Below are 14566 nucleotides of genomic sequence, written 5' to 3'. Positions count from 1 at the left end.
ATTTCTTTAAGTGGGGAGACACCCTGTTTCAAAGGTGTAATGCTGTAATTGTGCTGAATTCCTGCAACATGTCGAGTTTTTTCATTTATTTTCTCTGCTGAGATTTATTTTTTGTCAGCATCTCGGTGACCTGTGCTAGTACACTTATGTTGATATGTCTCAGATAAACTGTGTCAGAATAGTTGTTTCCCATACACCCTTTTTATGAGGGAGCACAAAATGGTCCTTGTTGTGGTTGATGAACTAGTCTGGCATATGCTAATGCCTTAGATGTACTTAGTTGATAGTTTTAAACATTTGTGTTCCTGGATGTGGAACTGAAGTAATACTGTATTGTGAAGAATAATGAAACTATATTAGTACAAGTATTTTGATATAAATTTCATTAACCGTTACTGGAATTGCTTTATGAGGAAGCTTGAAATACATGATGAGAGCTGTTTGTATTATGCCTTTGTAATAAAGCTCAGGTATATAATGTTGGCATGAATTGAAGTATGAAGTTTCCGTGCTTTTGTCCGGAAATTCAGTGCTTTCAATAGTTGTCTGTACAGTCAAAAAGATATAGTACCTTTCCGTAGTTAAAAGTGTAGGATATTACATAGTCAAGGGTATTGTGCTCTGTTTGTTATGAGCAAAGCTTTTTTTAATCTGGTTGATATCACGAATAACACAAAATCTATGCACTATGTATCAAATTTGTTTGCATCATCCTTGGGTAACTTGGATATTACAGTGTACCATGTACTTAGTGCTACTGAAGTTAGCTTGCAGTTTTGTATTGAATAGATGTGCACGATGGTTCTAAAATTAGAGTTCTAATCAGACATTGGTGTTAGGTAAAACCTTCATGCAGTAAAGTAACCCCCACCCCCTCTCCCCTTGCAGAACTTACTCTTCATGCATAATTTGTGTGAGCACTATTTTTAATAAATGGATTGTAAGTGCTTAGATCACAAATGACATTTTGTGGTTACTGATGGCTGACATCTTTTATATATCAATCATGTTTTTTGGCTTCCTCATAAAGCAATTCCAGTATTATTTATGAAATTTGTGTAAAGATACTTGTTCTAATATTTTTTAATCATCCTACAGATGATGGTGATGTGTAATGGTAGCTTGCCTTTTAAATTTTTTCATGATGACTTTAGAAAGTACTATAGGAAAGGTATTGCAAAAGCATTAAATCATTAAAAGCATTGGCGGGAGGGGGGATTTTAGATTCTAATTCAAAACTAAAGAATCAAAAGTAGTCGTGGAAGTTGTCCAGTGTGTATTTTAGGAGCATGGGAAAGGGTTTCTACACAGTAAGATATGGCATAGAAAAGAGAAATTGGCAGCTAGAGCTAGATGAAAGGTACAAAACTTCCAAAATGAGGATGGATGGAAGCAGGGAAAGTGTAATCCTGAGAAAGATCTCTAGTAAACATTCAGTGGCATCTGTATTGTAGGCAGAACTTGCCCATATGCAATCCAGTTGAAACACATAATTGAAACTGCCACACACACAGCACCTGTGTTTTTGTTGAAGTCTGTATCACTAAACCACTGTACCAGAACCCAATCACAGTTGCATATCTAACAGCTTCCAGAGTAAACAAAAATTAGATTTTCAATGTTTCACCTAATGTAAAAATTTAAAATGCTGTCATAAGAGGTATAATCTTAAGTTAAAAGTTTGATGCATTGAGACAGATATCACAATTAGAAACCGTGTGTTTGTCTTGAGTCACCGTAAATTATGAAGCACAAATAGCCGGACTATACATGCAGTATTTGAGAATGGGAGCACTTATCAACTGACTTCCAATAATCTTTAAGCAAAATTTCAGACCACCTTTGAATTTTTTCTTGCTTGGCTGCTTAAAGGCAATTATTTAATACATTAACTCATTTGTAAAGTAATCAGACATTTGAAACTGTTTGATACATGAGTTTGTTTAAGGAATTGAGGGTTTGTTTACTGGTACCAACATATTTGGCAGTTTGTGACTAAGACACTGCTAAATTTTTCTTGTGGCTAACAGCAATGAATTTAAGGTGAATGGAGGACGACAATAAATATATTCAGTGAAAAATGCTTAGTGCACACCTTTCTCTCTCTCTCTCTCTCTCTCTCTCTCTCTCTCTCTCTCTCATGCTGAGTGACTTGTCTGTTTCTCAGATTTTAGTGTCTATATTCCCCACCTAGCCTTTGACCTCAGAAGGAAACAAATGTGTATGTGAAATATAAATTCACAACCTCATAAACACATGTTGTGCTGTTGCTGAAATTTGTTCAGTAAGTTGATTACAAAGCTGTGTAGTCAAAGTTTTTGCTTCAAATGCTGTTTTATGATTTGAACTACCTAAAAAATTGATCAACAATGACTGTTAAAGCTTTATTCCACTCCCAACCAGATACTGAAATTTTCTCATCACTAATTCTCAATGTTGGTTGCCAAATCTGTGCAGTAAATGTTGCTTTTAGGTTTAGTATAAAGTTTGGGTGGTTTGCACTAAGTGAACTCATTTAAACTGAAACAGGCTCATTTGTTTTTGTGTATAATCTTGGCCAATTTATAAGTGGTTGTCACTGAGTCGGCAACTCATGAGGTGAGAGTGAAAGGTAGGTATGTTAGTGTCAATAGAACATTAGGGAGGTACAAAAATGAATTAGTGCAATGCTATTGATGGTGGCCATTGGACATGTGCCCTAATTGTAATGTCTTCCCACTGTCTCCAGATAAATAATAGCTTACCTGAAAGATCATCCTGTCTCATTGACTGTGACAGCATCAGAGAATGTGTGATGGTGCTTACTTAATCCCTCAGAGTCTCGATGATCAAAATCTTGTAGAATATCTGTACATTGAGTTCTAGGAATTGTGCAGATGACGTATGTTGTAGAGATTTCCAAATAACGTGGCTTTTCCTCCACATTTATTACCATAGCAAACATTGTGATGATCAGATCATGTTGACATCATGCTTTATGCATATATGTGTCTCCTCTTAATTGTATACTGATGTGGTGTTATCATCATCATCATCACTATATGAAGGTACAATTTGTTTTAGACAAAATTTTAGTAGAACACACTGGCTTTGGAGGAAACAGTGCACATACTAAAGTTCATTCGCAGCTCGTGGTCTAGTGGCTAGCATTGCTACCTCTGAATCACGGGGTCCCGGATTCGATTCCCAGCCGGGATGGGGATTTTCTCTGCCCAGGGACTGGGTGTTTGTGTTGTCCTCATCATTCTATCATCATTCATGAAAGTGGCTAGATTGGACTGTGTATAGATAGGAAATGTGCACTGGCACTGATAACACACTTGAGTGCCCCCACAAACCAATCACCACCACCACCACCACCACCACCACACTACAGTTCTTGAGTTAGTCACCGATATGATTGAACATAAAGTGCATAAAATGCAAGTCTGAATTGAATAACATCCTTCGGTTCTAATAACATACTCACTGCTTAATAAAAGCAAATCAGATAATCCACACACACATGCTGGTCACATATACACTGTCTAAAGATTTTCATAGAAATATTAAATAATACAAACTTTGCGAATACTTAATAGCTGCGAGAGGGTCAACACTGTAATAGTGAGCCACAATTTTTCTATACAAAAGTCAGCATTGTAGAACTAGGTCCTGAACTCTGACATTAACTTGAATACAATCCAGAGCAACCACAGCTTTTCAAGATTTCACATAGATGTGAAATGGGTGCTAGCTGGTCTCAGTCTGAAAATTTTTGGTGACTCCATATAACATTTGAAAAATGGCTAGGTTATATTTTAATGAAAATACATAGATAAAAATTTGCTCACCAGGCGGTGGGAGGGGTCTCTCTCTCTCTCTCTCTCTCTCTCTCTCTCTCTCTCTCTCTCTCACACACACACACACACACACACACACACACACACACAATGATTTGAATTTTACAAGCTTTTGGAGCCAGTGCCTCCTTCTTCTGGCAGCCAGCCTCTCTTCTGCCAGAAGAAGGAACCACTGGCTCTTAAAGCTTGTAAAAGTTAAACCTGTGTGTGTGTGTGTGTGTGTGTGTGTGTGTGTGTGTGTGTGTTCTCCAGCCATCACTTGGTGAGTAGATTTTTAATCTATCCATTTACATTATATTATCAATAGCTGATCATGTTTGTTGTTATATTAGGTTATATTTTGCTACTTAAAAGCATAAGTATTAATAGTAATTTGGTTTATGAAATATATTTTGGGTTAACAAATTAGTAAAGTGTGTGTAATCATGTTAAGCATCCACATTGGGAATAACCCCATTTAAGAGTGGAAGTACCATATTGAAAAGTATGGTAAAATATGCAAAAATCTTAATGGTTTAATTAGGTAATGAAGTATGTCCTGTTGTGGGGGAAAAAAATCAGGTCCACATCATGTAAGGGCAAAGGCCAGAATCTAATAAGCAGAGTGGCAAAAATCTACGATAGAAAACATGACTGGTAACAAACTTTACTGTTAATTATTGATAAGTTAATTAGTTTCAGATAGATCAAAATACTTTACTGAAGTCTGTCTGATGGATGGTGTCAGTGTGATCAGCAGATTTGATTAGCGTGCTAGAAGTTTACTCTTGCATGTTGGTTAAGAATCTCAGTTGTCGATACTTTTTAATGGATTAACAAGGTTTTCACGAAAATTACCTGCACTATGAGAATCAGCATATTCCATATAATACTCCGAACAATAAACCCAAATTAAGCTCGTCCTAATTAATGTTTCAAAATATTTGTGTGTGTGTTACATGTACGCTATATAGGTAACTTGTCAAAGTGGTATAATACGTAAAAAAATATTAATTATTTGTAGAGGTGCAGTAAGAGCAGATAGAAGATTCCAGCTCTGTTTCTAAAGGGACCTACAGCCGATGTTTCATAAGAAAATGTTTCGGAGTTAGAGATGGTGGAAGATCACAAACAAGTAACAGAGGAGCAGAAAATCAGTTTTTGTATGTATTGAACCATAAACACAAGTGAAGTGCAAGACAGCCTTTACAGAGTGGGACAGTACCAATCCACAATGCCATATTGTCCAGAGTAATCGCCTGTCCTCCACAGGATTACAGATTTACAAGAGAAGAATACAAAAGTTGAACAAAATTCATTCATACAGTAGGGAGTTGCAATTGGTAAAAAGTGCAGGAAATAGCTCTAAAGAAGAGGAGACATTGGACAATGAAGGGATTTAATGCAAAGGGCAAAATGTGCAGCAACTTCTACCCAAGTAGCATTGGCATGTGGTGCTCAGTTGGCCAACAGATCAGGTTGCATGTGTGAAGTCTCATAACATGACCAGATTCCTACTCAGATTATTCTATGCACATTTGATATTAGGATAGAACATGCTAATAGCTAAGATGGTGGCAGATTTCCATGCCAATTTCCACAAACTATCCAAAAACAAATGGCATCAACAATAGCCTGCATCATAGTGGCTGGAGAGCATGTGTCTGTCAGTTGCATAGGTGGTGTACCGCATGTGTCTGTCAGTTGCATAGGTGGTGTACCTCCATCGGTAAAACACTCTGCAACCATCATCTCCTGCTGTTTAGGCAATGGGATGGAGGTGACTTCCAGGCTGTGTCCAGTCTGAAGTGACACCACTTGAACACAGAGTCTTCTCGACACTTGCTTGGCCGGTATCAGATTCATTCAGACCTTATCATCTGATGGCCCTGTACTTCAGAAACACATCAGGGGGTACAGAATCCCAAGCAGAATTGATTTTATAGGAGAAATTTGCATATTAAGTTTTCTAACTCATTTAATATGCATACAGTTGGCCCATGATTTTGGTCATTGGATTTCCAATTTCCATTCTGTACAAATCTGTATTGGATTTTATATCAGTTGAATCAGTCAGTACGTTTTTTGTAAGTACTGGACAAAATCTTTGCTGCTGAAGAGTGTGCATGCATGTGTGCACACCCATAAAGATCAACCCACTAATTTTTCTGATGGAAAAGAGGACATTTCCTCCCCGATCGGTGTACTAGGGACACCCAAGAAAAAAGCTAAATAATGTTACTTGTGTAGTAAACATTTCTGGCGTTAGGCGTGTAAACTGCAACTCATTACCAGTTCAGTGCCACTTCTATTGTTGACCTGACTTCTTCTGTTCATCTGCAGTGATTGTTTTTGCTAGTGCTGCTGCTTCTTTTTTTTTTTTTTTTTTTTTTTTGCAAGTTTAAGTGATCAGTGTGCAGCTGTGAAATTTTGTTTTCTGATTGGTAAAAATGCTGCTGAAACTGTTTTAATGTTGAAAACAGCCTACAAAGATGACGCTATGGAAAAAACTCAAGTGTACAAGTGGTTTGCTCAATTTAAAAATGGCAACATGTCAATTGATGACAAACCTCGTTTCTGGGTATCCATCAACCGCCCGAATCAATGAAAATATTGAAAAAATTCGAGGGTGCTCACAGACTGTTGATAAACAGTTGATCTACTGTCAAAGATTAGTGGTTGATCTTGGAGCTCGGTTCAGCAAATTTTAACAGAAGATTTCTTCCACCATGACAACACACCTGCACACACAGCCATCTGCTACAGTTTTTGGCTAAAACTGGCATGGTTCTGCTGCCCCACGCACCTTACTTGCCTGACCTGGCTCTGTGCAACTTTCTCTTATTTCGAAGCATGAAAAGGGCCATGAAAAAACACCAATTTGACAACAGTGAGAAGTCAAGGGAGGAAAAAGAGGAGCTGCTGTCAGCCATTTCTAAAGAGGACTACAAAAAATGTTTTGAACAGTGGAAGTGCCAGTGGGACAAAGGTGTTAGTTGTAATGGAGAGTATTTTGAAGGGGGTAAGGTTGTTTTGTAAACAATTTGAAAATATATAGGTTTTATGGTATAAATTCTATGAGCGAGAAGTGTGTTCAAATAACATTCTCTGTGACTTTACACGAACTTACCTATTCTTTTGAGTGTAGGCGGATTTCGGGGTGTGTTTGGGGGGGGGGGGGGGTAGAGGAGAGGAGAAGTAAAGCTCCACTCCACACACGATACTTGCTGAAACATGAATGGTGCAAAAATACTAAGGTCTGCTGCCTCAGTGTAGACTACTACAGTATTGTTTTATAACAAATGTTAGCTGTAACAAAAAGAAAAAACAGACGCGTCAAAATCTAAACTTCAGTAGGTTTGGACTAGGGATCAAGAAGAAAAATGGGTACATTTTGTACGGACTTCCATGCCCTCTGTCATGGATAATTAAACTTCCTAGGCTGTGTGGCCACATCATTATTGCTATAATCTTCACTACTAGTGCCAAATTCTTGTTCATGAAGATTATTTTAACTGTTTCTTGACATAATCCACTGTGAATCCTATGCTGCAGCTTTAAAAGCGAGCGTTTGCAGTTTTTCCATTGTGGTACCTATTTTTAATATGATGACTGATGCCGGTTTGTAATTTTTCTTGCTCTGGTTGATTACGAATGTAAATATTCGGAAAGACATTTTAGCAATTTTATTGCAAATTTATTTGTTATTCTCAGTTGTTGCCAGTTGGTTAGAACTGTTGATATAGCTTATTGCAGTTTACATCTTGTTTGTTTGTGGGCTGGTAGCTCATAGTAAGGGATCTTGTTCTCTTAAGAAGCTGAACGATTTGTTGTTCTAGCGTACAGATTTTTTTATTTTTTGAAATTTATATATCTGTTCACACCAACAAGCTAGCAGTTATTTGACATAAGTAGCATATTCTATTGCAGAGATGTCTGATCAAATGTACTTAAAATAATCATAGATTACTCCTTCCCCCCCCCCCTCTCTCTCTCTCTCTCTCTCTCTCTCTCTCTCTCTCTCTCTCTCTCTGTCTGTCTCTGTGTGTGTGTGTGTGTGTGTGTGTGTGTGTGTGTGTGTGTGTGTGTGTGTGTGGGTGAGAGAGAGAGAGAGAGAGAGAGAGAGAGAGAGAGAGAGAGAGAGAGAAATAAACACACAAACGCCATGTTCAATTCTGCATATCAAAGGATACACAACTGGTAAAAAGTATGGCCCAGAGCTAGTAAGGATGACTTGAATCTTTAATTTTTTTATTGCAACACATAGTAAACTTCATAAATAACTCTTTTTTAAGCCACTTCAGAATTTTGTCACTGCAAGTCAGAGTGAGAGAGAGATCAGTGAATTGATTCATATGTCTTATTTTTACTCAATAATACCATGAGCAGATACATTCTTCATGATTGTTTGTCAACCAATACAATGCTCACTTTGATCATGTAAAAATTTTTATGAACAGTTGGGTCAGTTTAAAGAGTTGGGTAGGGTAATATTTTTAACTACGGGGTCACAGTCCACATATTCTCATGAAGCTTTTAGTAAATAGTCCATTAGTCCTCAGAAGAAATGTTTATATTTTTATGTTTAAAAAAGGCCTTATTAACACTTCGTTAATCTAAACATTGTTTTTTGTTATGTGAACTTGCCTGTAAATTGTCACTGTGCAGCCATATTGAAATACAAATTAATTTATTAACTTGTAAATGGATCATTCAAAGCCATTACATCATACAAGCAATGAAAGGTACAAGTTGGTAACAGAAAAACAAATCATTGTAGCAGTGGAAAATGAGACTTGGGAGCAGTGATTCAAATTCATTTGTCTTTCTAGCACTCATCTCAAGATCTTCAGCCAATGATTGTGTAGTGTTTTTTAAGGTTTTTCACTGGCACCAGTGACTGGCATTGTCAAAGTTCACCCTCTATTGAAGGTGGCACGTAAGTCTTAGACAGCACCAGCCATTAGTGCTGTCAGAATGTAGGGGAAAACAATACCAAATGACTCTCAAAGCTCCTGAGATGAGTGCTGACAAGACTAGACATCCAAAAGTGACCATAAAAGCCTGAACATTTATGCTCAAATTTTTATTTGGGAGCTTCATTCTTTTCTTTACATTATTGCTGGTAAACCCTCAGTGATCGGATTGAACATGGATGAGCAAAAAAGTATTTGTACTTATTTAAGGGATAAAGATACAGGGTTGCTGGTACTGTATAAACAGATGTGAACTCATTTGTCATTGCTGAAAAACTTGCAGTATTGACATTTTCAAGGTGTGAGTTTCTCCTTCCTCTCACCCTTTTGTATTTTGAGAGAGCCCTTCTTATGTATTATTCCTACATGAGATAGATACACTCATTCAAATGCACTTAACAAAGCTAACCAGATTTGCAGAAATGTCACTATACAAGTGTAAGTAGAGAATAATTGATATAGACCCCATTGCAGAACAAAAATAGATATCTAGATGCACATTTACACTTCAACAGGCCATTTTTGTGTGTGTGTGGGGGAGGAGTTATAAAAGGGAATTGTTGAAACCAAGATGAGCTAACGTAATTGGATTTCAGAGAGGATAGAATAAGTGCATTGATAGGGAGATTTATGAAACTCTGGAAAATTGGGAAAGAATAAAACTGACCGAGAATGGTGCACCAACAGGAGAAAGGGGATCGGAAAGAGCAAAAAGGTCCAGAGGTAGATCTAGATGCAGCATGTGGGGAATCCCGGAATTACTCCATCCCAGAGTAGTCTGTAGAAGCATAAATTCCTTTGCCCCACCTGCCAGTGCTTCATTTAAACTTATGTAATTTTTGCTGCTTTTCTACCCCCTCTTTGTTTTCTGATGTTTTATGCCTCCTTTATTGTGATCTCAGTCTCTTATCTACACCTGCTCGTGAATTTATCACTGGTCAGTTTTTATTTGATCTTTGTGTTTTTAATTTACTTTCTTCCTATTTTTTCTGTCATCTGTGCTCTTACTTTTACACTTAACCTATACATTTGTGTACTGATGTTATTCTTTACTTTTCAGTAACTGGTAACTAGGCAGTGGCTAATTCGTTCCTTGTGCTGCACACTCCGACAAATGTTAACCCTTTTTCTTGTTCACGGTGGCAGCCTTTGATATTGACCCTGACTCTTTCCCTAGGTTCTGCTCTTTCATTAGTGTCTTAATTTTTTGCCATTACATTACTTTTTACCTGAATTAATTTTGGTCCCATTGAGGTTTGACCTACAGTTTCAATTTTTTTAAATTTCTTCCCACCCCTCTCTGTAGTGCGGATGTGCTGCCTACAGTGTTGTTGACCCTCATGAGCAATAACTGTATTAACTCAGATATGCATATATGCACTTAAGATGGTAGCCAATCCAACATTGTGTGGTTTTTATGTACTATTTGGTAGAACCTGTGACTGCACAGGGGTCACACGTAGGCCTGACTTGGTAGGTCATCGCATATGAGTAGATACCCATCTCCTAGGAGCATGAGGACTTGTGGCAATGGCTATCATACTAGATGACCTTTGCTGTGGCTGGGTGGCACGCATGGGAGAGCTCTTGATTGGAGTAGGTGGCATCAGGGTGGACATTTTGCACATGAAACATACCAGATTTACCGAGCAGGGTAGCGCAGTGGTTTGCACATTCGAGAGGACGACAGTTTAAAGCCGCATCTGGCCATTCTCATTTAAGTTTGCTGTGATTTCACTAAATCACTTAGTACAAATGCTGGGATGGTTCCTTCTGAAGGGCATGGTCAATTTCCTTCTCCATCCTTCCCTAATGTGAGCTTGTGCTCTGTCTCTAATGACCTCATTGTTGATGGAACATTAAACAATAATCTCCTCCTATCACAGTGAACCAACACAGTGGCAATTCCAACAGACAGGTCTTTACCTAATACCTGGTGTGTACCAGAAAAGAGAGAGAGGCTTTTATGACAACAAAACTTTTATTTTTTCTTTTTTTTTTTAAGAGGAAAAATATGGAGAAGTTAGGGAAAAATTTTCAAAGGGTTTCTATTAAGGACACCTCTGCTCCTAATCTCAAACTCTTCAGGTGTATGAATGACTGGGTGTCATAGCAGTGATTATTGCCCCACATAAAACTCTGAATATTGTACAAGAAGTTATTTCACAGGAAGCTTACTTTTGAGGCAGACAAGAAGCACCAAGCTAATCTCGAACAGCGAGGTTTACATTTTGTCAGCTGTATACAACAGATACACACTCTTTCATCTTAGCCATAGAAGGAAATGTACTACTGGAAAAGTTAGTTATGGTGTACCGGTGTGATGTGAAACCTTATGTAACATGTTAGGTATTACTGACGTTTATGCTTGGGTCATGCTCCTTCGTGGCCAGCCCTAAAATGTGATAACTGAAGATCACTCCACGAGGGTCGTTCATTTGCGCCACCATGGTTGTGTGTCAGGTGTACTGAACTCCTTCCTCCATGCTCACTAATTTATTTAGTATTTAAAAAGAAAAGAAAATGCAAAAATATGAATCACTTGACACTGCCTGCCATGCTGAGGCATCCTGTCGACATGATGACCAGTTATGCAGAAGTCGCGGCTGTCAGCAGTTCAAACTGGATATACCGATACTCTCCAGTCTTGTGATTCCTGCAACACCACTTCAGATACCTACCGGTAACAGGGCTCGTCCCCAGCATCCCTGTCCCCTGAAACCAGCCAATAACTAAATGAGCCACCCCCGTTAGTGGATAAACCCTCTTCAAGAAATTCAGCTGTGAAACAAGAGGTGGAGGAGCAGCTCCAGAGGAAGAAGAATCGTCAAAGGTTATTCCATTGACCCTGGAGGCATCGGTTCCCCCACAATGCCGGATTCTGAGCCAGTGTTCATTGTGACATTGTCCTGCTCTCGCCAGTGACAGGCAGCAGTCTCAAGACATGATCAGTCCTCCTGGCCCCACACCTTCACCCTGATGATCAAATGGCCCTATAATGGATACTACATTTACCAGCTGGAACTGCAGCAAGGAATTTCCTCTTATTATGCAGTGTGTATGACTCTCAAAGAAATTCGCTTCACTAATGCCCATTGCCCAGAGCTTTGTGGTTGCCGTGCATTCTCTGAGTTGTACTGGCCCCGGGAGGACAACTGGAGGTGTGTGTATGTTGATTCACACAGATGTCGTCAGTGAGTGGATTCTCCTCTTCACCGTGTTCCAAGCACTAGTGGTCCAAGTGCAAACCATCCCAGCGATCAGCACTTGTAACACCCGTTCACATTAAAGTAGGGCACTTATTTCCTTTGAGATGACCACCTTACTCCAACACCTCTCTACCTGCTTTTCTCCTGCCTGAAGATTTCAGTGCATGCCACTCCTGTGGGCAAGTAACACTTTATCTGGATGGTGTCTTCTGATCAGCTTCTTTCTGATCTCGCTCTGTGCCTCCTCAGTGACAGTACTCATTCCCTCTTCAACACTGCTCATGGCGGTAATAAAACTTTCAATCTTATGATCTTTTCTCCCAACCTCGATGCTTTGGTATGTTAGTCCCTTCACGGTGATTTTTGGCACAATGACCAATTGCTGGTGGTTCTGTCTCTTCTTTGTTGCTGCTAGATAGTCTAATTAGCTTTATGCTCTCTTTGAGAGCAACTGGCAGTTAAATATCTCTGCTGTCACTTTCACCCCCTCTGTCAGTTTGCAGCGGCAAGGTTGTGGGAGACATCTCCAACACAATCGGCTGCACCAGTGGAACTGCTATTCCTTTTTCTTCGGGTACACTCTACTGCTGGCCAGCCCCACGATGGACTACAGACGTTGCAACAGTTACTCGGGATGTCGTAGGCCCCCGCAACTTATTGAGTGGCTCCTTCGCTAACCGCCCTCCTCACTTTTAAGCGGCACCTACTTACGCGAAGTAAGAACGTGTGCCGCCACCTACCAGCTATGGGCCAATCTCCATAGTCTAATGGGCCACCAAAGATCAACCATTATTCGAAGTTTCTTCCTTCATACCTGTGTGTCTGTTCTGGCTGAACACCTTGCAACCAACTTTGCGCCAGTGTCAATGTTCTCCCCTTACCTGGCTACCTTCTTAACATGGAAACAAATTGAAGACATCCAGAATGAGATTTTCACTGTGCAGCGGAGTGTGCGCTGATATGAAACTTCCAAGCAGATTAAAACTGTGTGCCCGACAGAGACTCGAACTCTGGCACACAGTTCGAGTCTCGGTCGGGCACACAGTTTTAATCTGCCAGGAAGTTTCAAATTGAAGACATCTTCCTATATTTCAGCCCCTGCCAAGCTTAATTATATAATGAACCTTTCACTGACTGTGAACTGCATCAAACTCTTGCCTCATCTCATCATATGGCCCCTGCCCTGATATCAATTCGTAATCAGATGATCAGACATCTGAATGTTACTCAAAGCGTACATCTGCTCACTGTCTTTAAACATATTTGGCTTGAAGGTATCTTCTCATCACAATAGCGAGATATAGCGAGATACAATCATTGTTCCGATCCTTAAGCCATGCAAGAACCCAACGTATATCGACAGCTACCAACTAATTAGTCTCTGTGAGCTGCTCAAAAGGATAATTGCCCATAGACTATGCTGGGCTCTTGAATCTTGGGTCTTTTTGTTGCCCTATCAGTGTGGTTTCTGAGAGGGACAATCCACAACTGACTGTATGGTTGTATTGGAAACAGCAGTCCTCCAGGCATTTTTCTAAATGCCGACACTGTATCACGGTCTTTTTTGATCTACATAAGGAATACGACACCTCTTGGCAGCATCAGATTTTACTTACATTTCAGGATGAGTTTTTGAGGGGGGGGGGGGGGGCATGGTGCAAATTAGTATGCGCATGCATGGTTTGGTTTAGTGACGAAACCCACTTTCATTTGGATGGGTTCGCCAATAAGCAAAATTCGTACATTTGGAGGACTGAGAATCCACATTTCATATCAGGAAATCTCTTCACCCTCAATGGGTGACTGTGTGGTGTGCAATGTCCAATCATGGAATAATCGGTGTGATATTTGTTGATGATGGCATGGGGACTATCAAATGATATGTAAAGGTTTTGGAAGATGATTTCATCCCCCCTATCTGAAGTGACCCTGATTTCAAAAAGTTTTGGTTCATGCAAGTGGAGCTAGACCCCATTGAAGCAGGAGAGCGTTTGATGTCCTGGAGGAGCATTTTGGGGACCACGTTCTGCCTCGTCTAATAAACTCCACACCGTCAAGAAGACTACCGCTGTATGGTACTCGTCATTCCTGTCTTCTCCTGTGTTGCATCTGCTTCGGTCATCTCCAGACTAGCTATAGTTTTAGTTTATGTAGCAAGCCACCCCCAAAATGTGAATGCATTCTTACTATAGATAGTAGCTCAGATCCTGGTGGAATGCCCCCTCCTTATGGTGCTCCATGGTAAACGTAGTCTTCTAAATTCGTTGCCTCTCATATCACCATATGATTCACAGTCAGTTGAACTGGTTCTATGTTATCTCCATAAAAAGTGGTTTTTATTTAGAGATTTAAGGTTTTAAACTACATTTGTGGCGAGGGCTGGGTGGTGGAAGTTGGGGTAGCTTCCACTGGATGCTAGGTCTAGGGGATATGAATTTCCTGACTAGAAGGCATCCTTTGCTCAGTCTTCGCCCTTAATTGTGTGGCAGGGGTCAGGTGCGCGTGGGATATCTCTCACCACGGATGAGCCCAGGGGGGGGGGGGGGACCACTTTTCTGCT

The 14566-nt window shown here is 39.8% G+C and overlaps 1 protein-coding gene across 4 annotated transcripts in view; it reads left to right on the top strand.

The window, feature by feature from the left end:
* LOC126187967 (RNA-binding protein Pasilla) overlaps positions 1-14566 on the top strand; it is a 94047-nt gene that overhangs the window by 57339 nt on the left and 22142 nt on the right. The window lies entirely within an intron of this gene.

Source organism: Schistocerca cancellata, chromosome 5 (assembly GCF_023864275.1).
Source record: "Schistocerca cancellata isolate TAMUIC-IGC-003103 chromosome 5, iqSchCanc2.1, whole genome shotgun sequence".
Taxonomy (NCBI): domain Eukaryota; kingdom Metazoa; phylum Arthropoda; class Insecta; order Orthoptera; family Acrididae; genus Schistocerca; species Schistocerca cancellata.
The sequence above is the reverse complement of the archived record's forward strand: the minus strand, read 5'-3'. Positions and strand labels throughout refer to the sequence as shown.